We start from the raw sequence: 13,055 nt of genomic DNA, 5'->3' as shown, positions 1-13,055 counted from the left end.
TACCTGCAGAAAGGTAACAGTACACGAGTGTGATACCCATATGGTAGGTGCGTGTATTCCTGACCTGTAAATTATGTAGTTGCTCTATACCCTTAGGCATCTCATCTCTGAGAACCACTAAGGAAGTCTCTCTCATTTCATTGCTTTATGTTTGTTTCAGGTTTTTTTATGTGTTGATTTTCTTTCTGCAAATAGTGATGAGTTTGATACAGGACGAGGTGGTTTTAGGCTATCATAAAGTATGAATATTACAGAGACGCCCATCAGAAGGCTTTCATTACTGCTGGCAGACGCTGTACATTTGTACTTAAAGCTCTGTTGTGATAACCATCTGAAAGCTTAGCTGAGCTTTCAGAGACTTGCGGGTCTCCAGCATGGCCTGGAGATCTTCTGATTGATCGGGGGAAGATTCGGTGACCAGGAGTCTGAATGGGGACCGCTTCTGCTCCTCAAAATTCATGTCAAACCTTTGAGCTAGGCAGTAGCAGCTGCTGCTTCTAACCCTGGTGTTTTTCTTTGGCAGCCTCACAGGCCCCTTGGTTCAGGCACTAGCTGTTCAGTGTTGCCCTGGAATAAACCTGGAACCGATCCCATGGAGCTGGTAGAGTTTGTGCTGAAACAAATGTTAAACCAAGGAATGAACATTCAATGACTTGTGTAATGCTGCGTGCCTTCCTGTAATGTACTTTCACTACGCTTTCAGACTTTCAGATTTTCAGTCTGGTATTAATAGAAGAAAGTATCTCAGGGTCAGGCCTGCATTACGGTCAGGCTTTTAGCACCCTCTGGGCCCCTTTTCCTCTTCTCACCTCTGCAGCAGCCACAGCCAGCCAGGCCACCGGGATGTGGTTAGCAGCGGATTGCAGTGAGTGCAGCAGGTGTCCTAAACCCCATTGCTTGGTCTGAATGGTCTGCCAAGGGTGTGTTGAATTTAACAACAATTTCTTCTTGTATTTACCATATTCCCTGGCTGTCTATTGTGTAACTGTTGTGTTCCTTTAGGCAGCACCTGCCATATATCTTTTACCTTCAGTTTTACAGGCCTTGCCAAGAAGATTGCTATATGCTATTCTTCTCTTTATTCATCTAAGCTGCCATTTTTCCAAATATCAAAATATTACTAAGTCCCTATATAAATGTCTCTTGTATGTAGAGGAATGAGATTTAATGTTGCTTCTTACTTGTCTAGCGGGAGGTTTGTTTCTTTTTATGGTAAAATCATTGCTGTTGCAATTTATCAGCCACATGTATATAACAAGCTTTCTATGTCTTGGATAGAAAACTTCCCCGTAAAACCTCACTAGGTGAGCTGTAATACCGCTTCCAGGTATGACTGCTGCTTTATGTGCTCTCAAGTTTGGGGTATTTGGCCTCAGGATTCCCATTTATGCTCCGAATTCTCTCTCAGTCCAAAGCTTGGAAGCTAAGATGAGTTTAATACCCAAAACTACTTCCACGCTTGAGGCTGCAATAGTCCAATATTCCCTCTAAGCAGAATGCAATTCCATCTGGTGAACCTTGGCTCAGATGACTGATAAATTTATCTGTCGCTGCCAGCTGTGAAGCAGCAGGGTGCCTGAGATGAGCATCCGCAGCAGCCACCCACGCAGGGCCAACATGACGTTCTCTGTTTCTGGATCTAGATAAAATTTCATCGGTCTTTTAGGGAGAAGGGGGGTGTAAGGGTTAATATCACAACAGTGCCGTGAGCTGTTTCCTGGCCATTCTGCCTGACATGATAGGAACCTTGTGGGAACACTGCATTTGTGGGATTTCTGTTATTATTCTTGGAGCAATCTGCAAGAGGAGGACTAATCTTATGAGATGTCAACCACGTATTCTCAGCCAAGGGCATGTAGAAATGGTTTATTTCATATCCATCCAACAACCAGAACATGCTGAGTAGCTTTGGATGCAAGGATTCAAAGCCAATTCCTCAAAGCACTTCCCAAGATTTTACCCAAGAGCCTCAAATGAACATTTGACCTTATATCCATTGATAATCTTTTTAAGCATTTATCCAAAAAAAAAAAAAAAAAAAAAAAAAAAAAAAAAAAAAAGGAAAAATTTCTGAACCAGGATTTACTGAAGATTAACAGCTTGGTATTTGAGCATGAGTGACTTTGAGTGAATTTTCCCTTAACTAGAAATTATCTCCCAACACACAGCCCCAGGGCCAGCACTGTATCACGAAGGGCCAACGGGCAGCATGTGGTGACACATTGGAAAGGTGTCAAAACATTCATGTGTTGCTTGGCCAGAGACTGCAGGTGACTGTGGCTCAGAGGGGAGCCCCTTGGAGCAACCCCTGCCTTACCAATACTGCAGCATCGGTGCCACACATCCTGGGCTGCCTCCAGAACATCCCAACAGCTGAACCCAAAAAGCAACCTAAAATCACTATTTTATATATATAGGCTGTGTGCCTATATTCCCTGTAAGCAGTCTGGTTCTAAAGGGAATTTGTTTTGTTTCCAGCCTGCCTTAAAAAGACCCTTCACCTAGCTCTGACCTCAAATCCTTGTGCTCCAGACAGGGATGATTGTTCCTTGGGACTTCAGCACTTGTTAATTCTCTTAAAGAGATTACTCAAATCTCCTAAAAAAAATATCTGACTAGGTTTTGGATTAAGCACTGGTGCTAAAATGACCTTGTTGATGAAATCAGCATGCTCTAACCTCGCAAATTGGAGAGGGAAGCCTTGGATCTAACTGTGGCTCAGTAGGTACAACCATGGAAAGTAGCCAGACTGCTCCGCATCTCCGTTCCCCTAATGCTATCACCCTTACAATATTCCTTGAGAGCAAATACGTCAGGTTTTCCATGTCCTTGTTGGAAAGACAGCGCAGTGACGAAGCCATCGTGGTAATGCCCAACCTGCTCTTCTCTAATGCTTGTTGCTTTCTCCATGTTTGAGCTTTCTGGCTCATTCCAGCATCAGCATGAGGCTTCTTTACCCCAACTCCTGTGTTAATCAACATGCCATTGCTGGGAAGTGGATTTAGCTTAGCAGATTTGGCAGGGAGCTTAGTGCAGGTGCTGGGGCACGTTGCACACCCCAGGGGTCTGCCACAGGTGTCCCCTGCCTGCCACCACTGGGTCACGTCCCCACTGTGCAGTCAATTGCCAGAGTTATTTGTCCTGCCTGTATTGTGCAGTTTTCTTTGTGTCTTTCCTAGGTCTCAGAGATAATTAACCCTGCAAAGTCAGATTTGGGGTTAGACTGTTACAGACATTTTCTTGGGATCCGGAAGCAGCTCAGCAAGGTCTGCATGGAGTATTTTTGTCTTTGTGTTGTGGCCAGGAGTGAAGCCCAGGAATTGTTTGTGTGCTGAGAGTTTCTCAAAAGCGAGATCATTAAATCAAAACGGAAGCACTTTCAGCCTACATCTCTTCTGGTGGTGTTCTTGTTACTGTTCTTCCATAATGCCAGCTGATTTCCCTGCAAAATCTCTAGTGTCTGTAATGGAAACAATTTCAAATCCAGTACAAATTCATAGACCGTTTTCAAAGGAAAAAAAATAAAAATCATTGGAAGGCAAAGCCCATGATGGCTGAAGCACTTAAATCTACTTTCCTATCTCTTTGCCCAAATTTCAGTTTAATTTACTCATTTGCTAATCCTAATTTTCCAGTCCTGTGCTTACAAGCCTCACTCATGTGGAAACACATTAGACTTCTGCAATTAGCTGCAACTTAGGGCTTCAAAACTCTTGTCAGCTTTGCTTCTCAGCCTGCAGCGTGTAATGGTGGGTTTGCCTTCCTCACCTCAAAAATGTTTTAGATAGATGTGCTTGCTGTTCCCTACCTGAGCACTGTGCTCTATTTCACTCTCACTGGTGCTCATTAGGGCAGAAGTACCCCACTTCCACTGAACGTCAATGATACTTGATGCAGGAATTTAGACTTTTCTCAAAGATTTCTTCAGATGCTATGATTTACTTTTCATTCAGTTTTAATGATATCATAGATGAAATATATTTAATATATTTTTAGAAACGGTTTTGTCACTATGATGTGCTGCACATAGAAATAGCAAGTAAATGTGATGTGACAAAATATTGAGGTGGAACCACGTTTGAGGCCCTCTTTACTTCTGACAAACGGGACGAGCAACCTGGTCATGTCCCAAGAGCACAGGCTGCTGCTAGAACAGGTAGCTCTGGGGGCCACATCCCCACTGCTGCCCCCATCCATCTTCTGCACAGGGAAATCCAGCCAGGGAAGCACGGTGGGGCTCAATCTTCCCTGATCCCAGCTGGGCTCCACAGCTTTCTCCTCCGTTTCCCTCAGGGGGCTGTATTTCTGTGTGCTAATGTAAGGAGAAAAGCCTTTTTAATCCAGTATCATACAGGGTTAAAGTATGGATATTTTTCATTTTGAATAAAATATGACTATTAAGTTCTTTGGGCAGGGACTTTGTCCTCCACCACCTTTACAAGGCACTTAGCACACTGCTGGTATTATAGATATAAATACTACAAATAATATATCACAGTTCACATCTCAGAGATCTGTTTCATTGGAAATGTGCTCACAAAGTGTATCTGTATGTTGTGATAGAAAAGGCTCAACTATGAGAAGCTGAGGACCAGTTCCCCAAAAGGCAGTGCTGAGCCCCACCCTGGAAAAGTTTGGGGTCAAAACCTGTTCTGATGTAGGTTTCCCATTAACTCTTGAAGGTCTTCTTGGTTTGGTTCCAGCAGTAAAACAGTGACATCCTGCACAAGGGACAAGAAGTTTAGCATGCAGAGTACTCATCTGAGAAGTGGACAAGAGCTGTTTCCTCCTGCAGGGTAGCTCTATGTAATAGTTTGAAACAGAAAGACAGAATGAATTCCCTAACCCGTTGAAGGCAAACAGGTAAAAAGGACTTAAAAAAAAAATCCTTGTAGAAAAGAATTTATTATTAACTGAAAAAGTAATTTAACGGCATAGTAATGTTCTCATACCACTGAGCAAATCTAATACCAACTCTGCAAATCTAATAAGATCTCTGCAAAAGCAGAGAAGTTCAATCTGAAGTGCACTCTTTTGAGTCTGAGGCCAATGTCCATTAAGTACAATAGAAATATTACTTCAGTTTCAATACAAGCTGGATCAGGCCTCCACTGAATTTGGACTGTCAGTGGTTGTTATTGTCTCTGCAGAATATTCCACTTAAACTCACCACAGTGATTAAAGTAGCTTCTAATTTCCACAACAATACAAGTAAATTCTCAGTGTGTGCTGTCCGTGCAAGCGGAACGTAGGAGGCACTGCCATGCTTGCACCAGAGCCATCTCCTGCATTAAGCAAGAGCCAAATTGGCCCAGAAATATCACAAGTAGATGAGATGTAACCACCAGACCTTCTTAAATGAGGTGTAATCGATAGGCAGAGCCTTCCACCATGGTAACAAATTGTGCATGAATCCTCACCCCACCCTCCAAGGGATCCTTGAACGGCCAACAGGAGACACAGCACCCATCCTGCAATGATTATGCTACTGCATTGCCAGCTGTTGTATTTCTAATTTTGCTAATGGCCAAATCATTTTGCTTCAGCCACTTCTTTATTACGTACATCAGCTGGAAATTATCAGCTTCATTACCCAGAGCTCCAAAAGACTCCATGTCATGAGCCATGTAGAATTCAACGTACATGGAAAAGGCTGGCTGTGCAATGGTGTTTCACAAGGAGCAACTGCTGTGCACCAAGACAAGCTATCTTGGTCTATCATTTTTTTTGCAGGTCCCAGCAACATCTCCCAGTTGAGCATTCCATTAACTTTTTCACCCCCTGTTTCTCAAAAAAGCCCAGAGGTAATCTTAATCCCCCTTATCTTGCGACACTATTATCTTGCTGTGTTTCTGCTGGCTTCACACTGAGATTTTGTGGAACTATGTTTTCTTATTTAGCCCAAAATTGGCTTGGAGAAAGACAGCGCAAAGAGGTCTTTTCTGAGCAAGCTAGAAATAAAAATGGAAAGTCTTGTTCTGTGCCTGACTTCAATTCAGTATCAGCTTAGAGGGGGAGTTGTTTTGCTGCAGTTTAAGAGAAGGGAGCATCTCCTATCTGAGATGGGAGATTGATTCCTATTAGATTAATCCTGTTAGTTCCTAAGGGACTAGATTAGTCCCTTTGAGCAGCCCAAGATGCTCCACGCACCCTTTGACTGCTGGGACCCGCAATTATCCCAACCCTGTCAACTCCAGAAAGAACTTCATCATGACCCTGTTAGTACCCTTTCCCCTGTTGAACTTTACTTTGAGTCTTTAAAGTAAAAAGGTGTTACTAAACTTAGGCAACTGCAAAATACAACTAGCCAGGAAGAAGATGTACAAAATTCAGTTATTTTTAAAAGAGGTTGAAGTCATTTTATGGATCACACATTTGTAATGGCTGGATATATTAATAAATTCAGTACATAAGCTTTCAAGTTTGAAGCAAGCCTCTTAGTCTGTTGCTTCAGAAAGTGCAATCCAAAAGCTATTGATCTATTTATACAGATAAGAACCCAACAGAGTTATCAGGATCAATGCAAACACTCAGAAGAAGACTCAGTATAACTAATAATAAATAAGTAAAGACCCAGGAAATAGAAATGTACAATTTAAAACTAACTGAAATGCTGACCTGAAGAATAGGTGTTTATGTACATTTCTGCAAATGCAATTCTGAGAAAGGAAAAGAGAGTGCAAAAAGTAAGTGGGTAATTTCAGAGGTGGCAGACAAGATAATAGACAAGCAGCATCCAACTCAAAGGAGATGGGCGGGGGCTAAAAAGTGGTGGAAGCAACATAAGATTTTTGATTTGATCTGATTTTTCTACAGAATTTTCAAATTAATTTATACAAAGCAAGGTCTGAGTACTGTAATTGAAATCAAGCCAGGAGAGAGTACAGGAGCAGCATGGGTATCTGCATACACATTTTGCAGGTTCAGGCAGTCTAATTTTGCATCCACCTTCTTGTTTCCCAAGGTCAGGAGTTTTGACACGGGCCCTGTCTGTTGTTTTTTTGAGCTGTTTTCCATCTGTCTTTCTTGTCTCTGGGGATGGGATGGGATGGGATGGGATGGGATGGGATGGGATGGGATGGGATGGGATGGGATGGGATGGGATGGGATGGGATGGGATGGGATGGGATGGGGGCAGTAGGTTGGGCTGGCCACCAACACTTGCATTTCAAAGTACTTATCAGCCAGTTCATCAATCCAGGTTTTGGATGGATGACCATGGGATAGGCATTGGGTCATGCCTATCCTCCACAGTAGTGTGGACAGCCTATCTTGAAAACATTCTTATTCAAATTTTTCTTTAAGGCTTGATGAAGACCAAAACCCCCCAGGTGCTTGGTGCTGGGTGTAGCAGCAATGAAAGGCCAGCCCCAGCCCTGGACAGCTCACAACATGCTCTAGTTTTGTTTCAAGTGCTGCCCAACCAAAAACATCAAGGCAGGTTCAGACCAAGAGCTGCCCCACCTGTTTTAGTGCATTAGATCTTACCCCCCAAAATAAAGGCCAGTCGTGGGAATAGCTGTCCTTTGTTTAGCTTTAAATGAGGAACTGAAACAGGCCAGTAATCAGGGGAGAAAAGATCACAAGACATGTACAATTTAATCTCATCCATGTTAGTGTACCTGAAAATACAATGAGCTTGCAAAAAATTACAATAATTATGAGCTGGGAAAAGAAATAGCCTGGGAGGCTGGGTCCTTCAGTAAAAGTTCACTGAGTTTTGCCAGCAAGATTCAAACTTTTCCTAAAATAAGAAAATTGGATCCACTGCAGCCCCAATGCAGTAAGACAGACATGTATCTTACGTTTTGTTTCAGTGGACATCTGATGTGAATCAGCATTGTTTGTACATCAGTTGGCTTATCCCAGAAATCAAGCACCTCCTTCCCCCCAGGCAGCCTGAGCACGTCAGGAAGGCTGGCAGCAGCCCGAAGCTCAGAGCTGCCTCGATACTGCCACGTAGGCACAGACATTGCACACGAGAGCATCTGCAGTGTCTGCAGAGGTCACAGGACAATTGCTTTGCTGGTATGAGGCAGTGCAGCCCCACTGAAAGCAGTGTGAGAGGCTCTGAGCTGCCCCAGCCCACACCAGGTGGTGAGGAAGATTGGAGAATGGGAAGAGAAAGTGCTAGAGAAATAGGGGAGGAGAAGATCAGGGAGTGACCCTAGGTTAAAGAGCACTACGTTTCAAAGAAGTCAAGATTTCCTTCTTTAAGATTTGAAGAAGGAAAAAAAGTACTTTCACTGAGAAATTACATCGTGGAGCTGCTTTGGCAGAGAAGCCAGTGCAGGGGACAATGAGAGATGGCTTGGGCCAGAGGACAAACCAGCTCCAGCTTGGTCCCTGCCAACAACAGGGACCCAGAAGGGTGCGTGAGGTCCCATCAGTCGGTCACAGCACCTCCACAGCTCAGCACAGGTCCATCCATACCTTCTGTTCCTCAGGGCCATCCCCAAGCACCATCAGCAGGCACTAGCCAGGGCCTAGCACTGAGTGGGGTGGACCTGGGCTCTCACCTTGCTCCTTCCGGGAGGGAGAAACAGAGGGCAGGTCACAGGCTGATGTGATTCAGCTCCACTGAAATCAAAAGAGATGTCAGCATGCAGCTGAAGGACTGCTGAACTCCAGGCTGCAGGGAGGGGAATGCCACTGGGCTTCAGAAGTGGTCCACAGAACATCAGGAAGGAGGGAGAGAGAAAGAGAGGTTAAAAGTTTAAACAGTATTTAGATAGGGAACAAAAATATTGTCAAAAAGTCAATCAGAAGTCTAGATTTAGGCAGATCTGCTCTTATTTAACCTTCAGCATGAGATCAGGTCTCAGCCTTTCTATTCTTGGTAACAGCTGATGAATGCAGTGTAACAAGGTATTAATAAACATCTGCCCAGCTCTTAGATTAGTATGGGGAAGAATTAATGGAGGTCTTAGCACGTTCATATTTTCTGATTATGGCATGACTTTATTTATAGAAATAATAGGGGGAATGGAAACCGTCAGTGACACCCTGTCAATATATGTAATGAAATCCAGTCATTTAATTGCATTACACTTGGCTACGGAGTCGTATCAATAAAAGGTCCTCCTTAGAGCAGCTCAGTGGTCACTATGTACTTCATGTAAGAAAGATATTAAGATTAATATTTTTTCAATGAACCACTGGGAAAATAAGTCCTCTCTGACATACCCATTCCCATGCCTCTGACCCTGAGAGGGACGAGGCTGCTGGCTGTGCTGGGGCAAAGCTTTCCACCAGGCAAGGTGAAGTCCACTGCCCCTCAGCAGCAGTCCAGCTTTCACGCTACTTTTCCAGCCACTCCCTTCTTCCAGTCCCTAAAAAGTCCCAAATTTTAAAATAAACCCAGCCTGAAGCCTGTGCTATATCATATTTGTTGCTAGCAATGGCTAAACCAACCCATGCATCAGCTCTGCTTCATGCCATGCCCTCCTACCCACCACAATAAAGTATCAACAGTGCTTATTGTGCCATACCACTGAGATAAATAAAGCACAATTTGAAACCTTGGTATGTTCAGGCCTCCTAAAAGAGAGGGAAAGCCTATAAAACCCCTACTGAAGGAGTCATGGCTGTTCAGATCATTTGCAGCTTGTTAGGTAAACCCTGAAGCCAGTTTTAATCAGGAGGTGCCAACATTAGTGGAGAGCTGCTGGGGTTTAAGCAGGCTTTGGACTGACTGTGGCTGTTTCTCAAGGTTTTAAAATACATTTCATAATGTTCAGTGCAGACAGGCAGCTGGGGAAGTTTAAGTCTTTTCTCCCAGAAGCATGGGAAAAACAAAATAAAGCTACAATTATGGTGACAGATGGTCTGTTACAAACAACAGGGCATTGCTAGTAATTTTGCTCCTTGCACAATGAAGGAGATCAGGACTGATGCAAAAAAAGCCAAGAAAGTCCTGTGGTTCTATCCTGTTCTTCCAAAAAAAAAAAAAAAAAAAAAAAAGAAGCAATTCCTAATAAAAAAGCAATTCCTAATCCAATCCAATCTTCCAAAGCTATCAGTCTGAATTAATGGAAGCAGAGCAAGAAAATGTTACTATTTCTATTAATTATAGAGGCAGGTTTGTGCAATAAACAGAATTCATATCCCTACTGTGCTGTGTAAGTACCTATAATTCAGCTGCTCCACTCACAACTGCAGCATGTTCTTCACATTGTTTTACAAATTAGCAAACCTGAAATCAGCAGCCACGTACGGTGTGATGACATTTAGTTTAACTACGGGGAATCTGATCTGCTGAAATCCACGGGCGGTCTTCCAGTGCTGCTTTTCACCGTGATTGTGTTACAGCTCCCCAATTAAGTCTTCCTAGATCAGCTCCATGTTTTCCATGGAAGTGACAGTACAGATGCTGTAGGAAATACTATCAGTTATTTATTGCACTTGCTGGCACTCCCCCCAGTACTGCCAAGGTGACGTTTGGGGTGATGCTCTTTTAGAGGTGACCAGAAAGGTGGGCCAGGGCACTCCTGGAGCCAAATGGACTTTCCGTGTCATTTGACTGGTTTGTATTTACTGCAAGGGGCACGGAGTCAGAGCAGGGACACAGATAAGAACACACACATGGATATCTTTGCTCAGTAGGCAATGCCCAGTACCTGCATACCTCACAGGAATTTATTTTGTGCATCAAAACCTACAGAAGCAGAACCAGCTGTGCTGTCTTAGAGTGAGTCCTTCATCTTAACACTGGTGGTGCGTCCTCTGGGAGGACTGGTGGTAGCAATGGCTTGGACAAGCATCTTCTGTCACCCTGTGGAGACCTTCATGTCCTGCCTAGCCTGGGACCAGAAGGCCCTAGAGGAGCTGGCTACCAAAAGCAGAGCTGCCCCAGCAGCCATGAGTGAGGCGGGAGCTTTTAAAGCAGTGGTGAAGAAAAACATTTCTGGGGGTATAAAGGGAAGCTGTGGAAAGGTGCTAGGCAATGATCTTTCTAAGCCTGCTCCAGCTTTCTACCTTCTAGATTAAATAGATACTGCCTTTCTCTGTACCTGAGGAATAGGAAGCAAATTGCCTGTTGCCAGTCAGAAAACATTTAATAGCAAGGCTCCTGCCACGAGCCAGAACATCCCACCTGCAGACTGGTCTGACTGGGAGCGCTCTAGCAGCCAAAATTACTCAAGTAGCAATGTTTTCCAATAGCTGTATGGTGTCAGTTGCAGATCACTTTTGATAGTGGCAAGGTCTGATAGCAAATGGCCTCACCTGGATAAAGAAAAGAAGAAAACGTTCCCTGAGATACAGCACAAAAGGTTGATTTACCTGTTCTTTATCCACCCACTACTTACAGAGCTGCTGGTGTTACTTTTTAAGCATCTGACTCAGACATCAGAGCAGAAAGGTGATAAAACGCTCACCTTTGATTGAATATTTGACTTAAGTTGCCATTGTGGCAAAAGGTAAAAATAAATACATATACTATGAGGAATTCAAGTTACTACTGGACAAAGTGTTCCACATCAATTTTAAATCCTTACAGACACTGAAAACCTCTTTTTTGGTTTGCATGAAGGTCAAAATTGAGTTTTTGAGTGTTCTTTCAGCGGGGATTTTATTTAGACACTGGAACTTCCTTCCAATTTAAGGAGAGTGTTTCTTAAACAACATCTGACACTGGTCCAGCTGGGGACTGGAGTAATGTGGTCCGAAGGGAACATAACAAACTGAAAAGTGTTTGCTCTGGCACTGAGAAGTTCTGTGCCATTGCCCTACCCTTTGGTTGCTTCTGCATTTCACTCCTGACCTGGCTGTAAATAGGAAGAGAATCCAGTATCCAATCTCTTCTGAAGTGCATATCAAAGAGCATTGAAATGATAGACTTCATTAAGCTTATATATCAGCTTTCAAAAAAAACCTGCTGAGGTGGGGAATTCACAAAAGCATTTCCAATGTAAGGGAGAGAAGCAGGAGGGGAGTGAAAGTTAACATTTTGCAACGTATAAAATAAAAATGCAATCCATGTTACAACAACTTCCGATGATGTTTTCTGTAATTGGATTACTGCTATCAAATTAATATAGGAGAAAAGCCTTCTGAACACATTAGGAGGAAGACAATCAGCTTTTATTTACCTGCTATGCTGTATTACAGCGAGGCACACAAGTGTTGCAGCAGGGGCAGCTCAGGTCACCTACAGTGTGTTAGCTGATAGCTTAGCAACCTTTCCCCCAGGCATTTTTGCTTAAATTGATCTAAATAAATTTAGGAATTCAAACACTAGCTTTTAGTAGCAAACAGGATCTTTAGAATACCCATTTATGAGAAACATTTTTGGTTAAACTTACCAAAAAAAAAAAAAAAGTGTTATACTATGCAATTATAGTGAGATGCACACCAGCTGTATCCCACAGGAGATGGGAATGACCTACAAGATTTCAAGGTCAATTTGTAAATACAGTTTTTCTTCATTTTGATTGAATTAAATTCACTTGATTACTGGGGCTCAGGGATTCTTAGGAAAGGTAGAAGCAGTAAATTTCATCAAAAATGGTGAAAATTGAGAGACAATTATCAAGTTTCCCTAAAAGTAGAAAATACAGACATATCCCACACACTCTGAAAACCCCACAACTGAAAATCCTGATTATTCCAATGTGGTGCCAGAGCCCGGTATTGCTACCACCAGTTCCTTAGGGCAGTTTTGCCCAGCACTGTTGAAAAGGAAAACATTCCCCATGCCCTGGGGGAAATGAAGCATGGAAACCCCGTTATCACTGACAGAAGTTTTGCCTCTAATTCCCCATCTGCTCTTCTGAATGTTAACCTACAGCATTGGCACATAAGCTTAAATGATAAAGAGGGATTCCAAATAGAAAGCAACACAATATTAGTCAGCTAGGCTGGTGGTGTCTGCAGCAATGTGGTGTGGGCGCTCATGTTTCAAGAGAGGGAAATTATAGGAGAAAATAATAGAGTTATGTTACGTTGATTGAGGGGAAATGCTGGCATAGAATGGGGAAGTAATGGGTCAAAACCAGATTTATTTATTTTTCAATCTTTAATCCATATGGAATTCTGCACAGCTCCTCCTTCCT

General features: G+C 43.0%; 1 protein-coding gene and 1 long non-coding RNA gene across 10 annotated transcripts in view; one reads left to right on the top strand and one right to left on the bottom strand.

Moving 5' to 3' along the window:
- KCNMB2 (potassium calcium-activated channel subfamily M regulatory beta subunit 2) overlaps nt 1-13,055 on the top strand; it is a 130,647-nt gene that overhangs the window by 96,879 nt on the left and 20,713 nt on the right. The gene's annotated exons all lie outside the window — the stretch shown is intronic.
- On the bottom strand, nt 10,594-12,242 carry LOC311441525. The gene is made up of 2 exons (XR_014696014.1): nt 12,093-12,242; nt 10,594-11,226 (listed from the first exon to the last, which is right to left on the bottom strand). It is a non-coding gene; the product is annotated as an uncharacterized lncRNA (long non-coding RNA).

The sequence above is a fragment of the Aythya ferina genome, assembly GCF_964211825.1.
Source record: "Aythya ferina genome assembly, chromosome: 9".
Taxonomy (NCBI): domain Eukaryota; kingdom Metazoa; phylum Chordata; class Aves; order Anseriformes; family Anatidae; genus Aythya; species Aythya ferina.
This window is presented reverse-complemented; position numbering and strand designations above follow the sequence as displayed.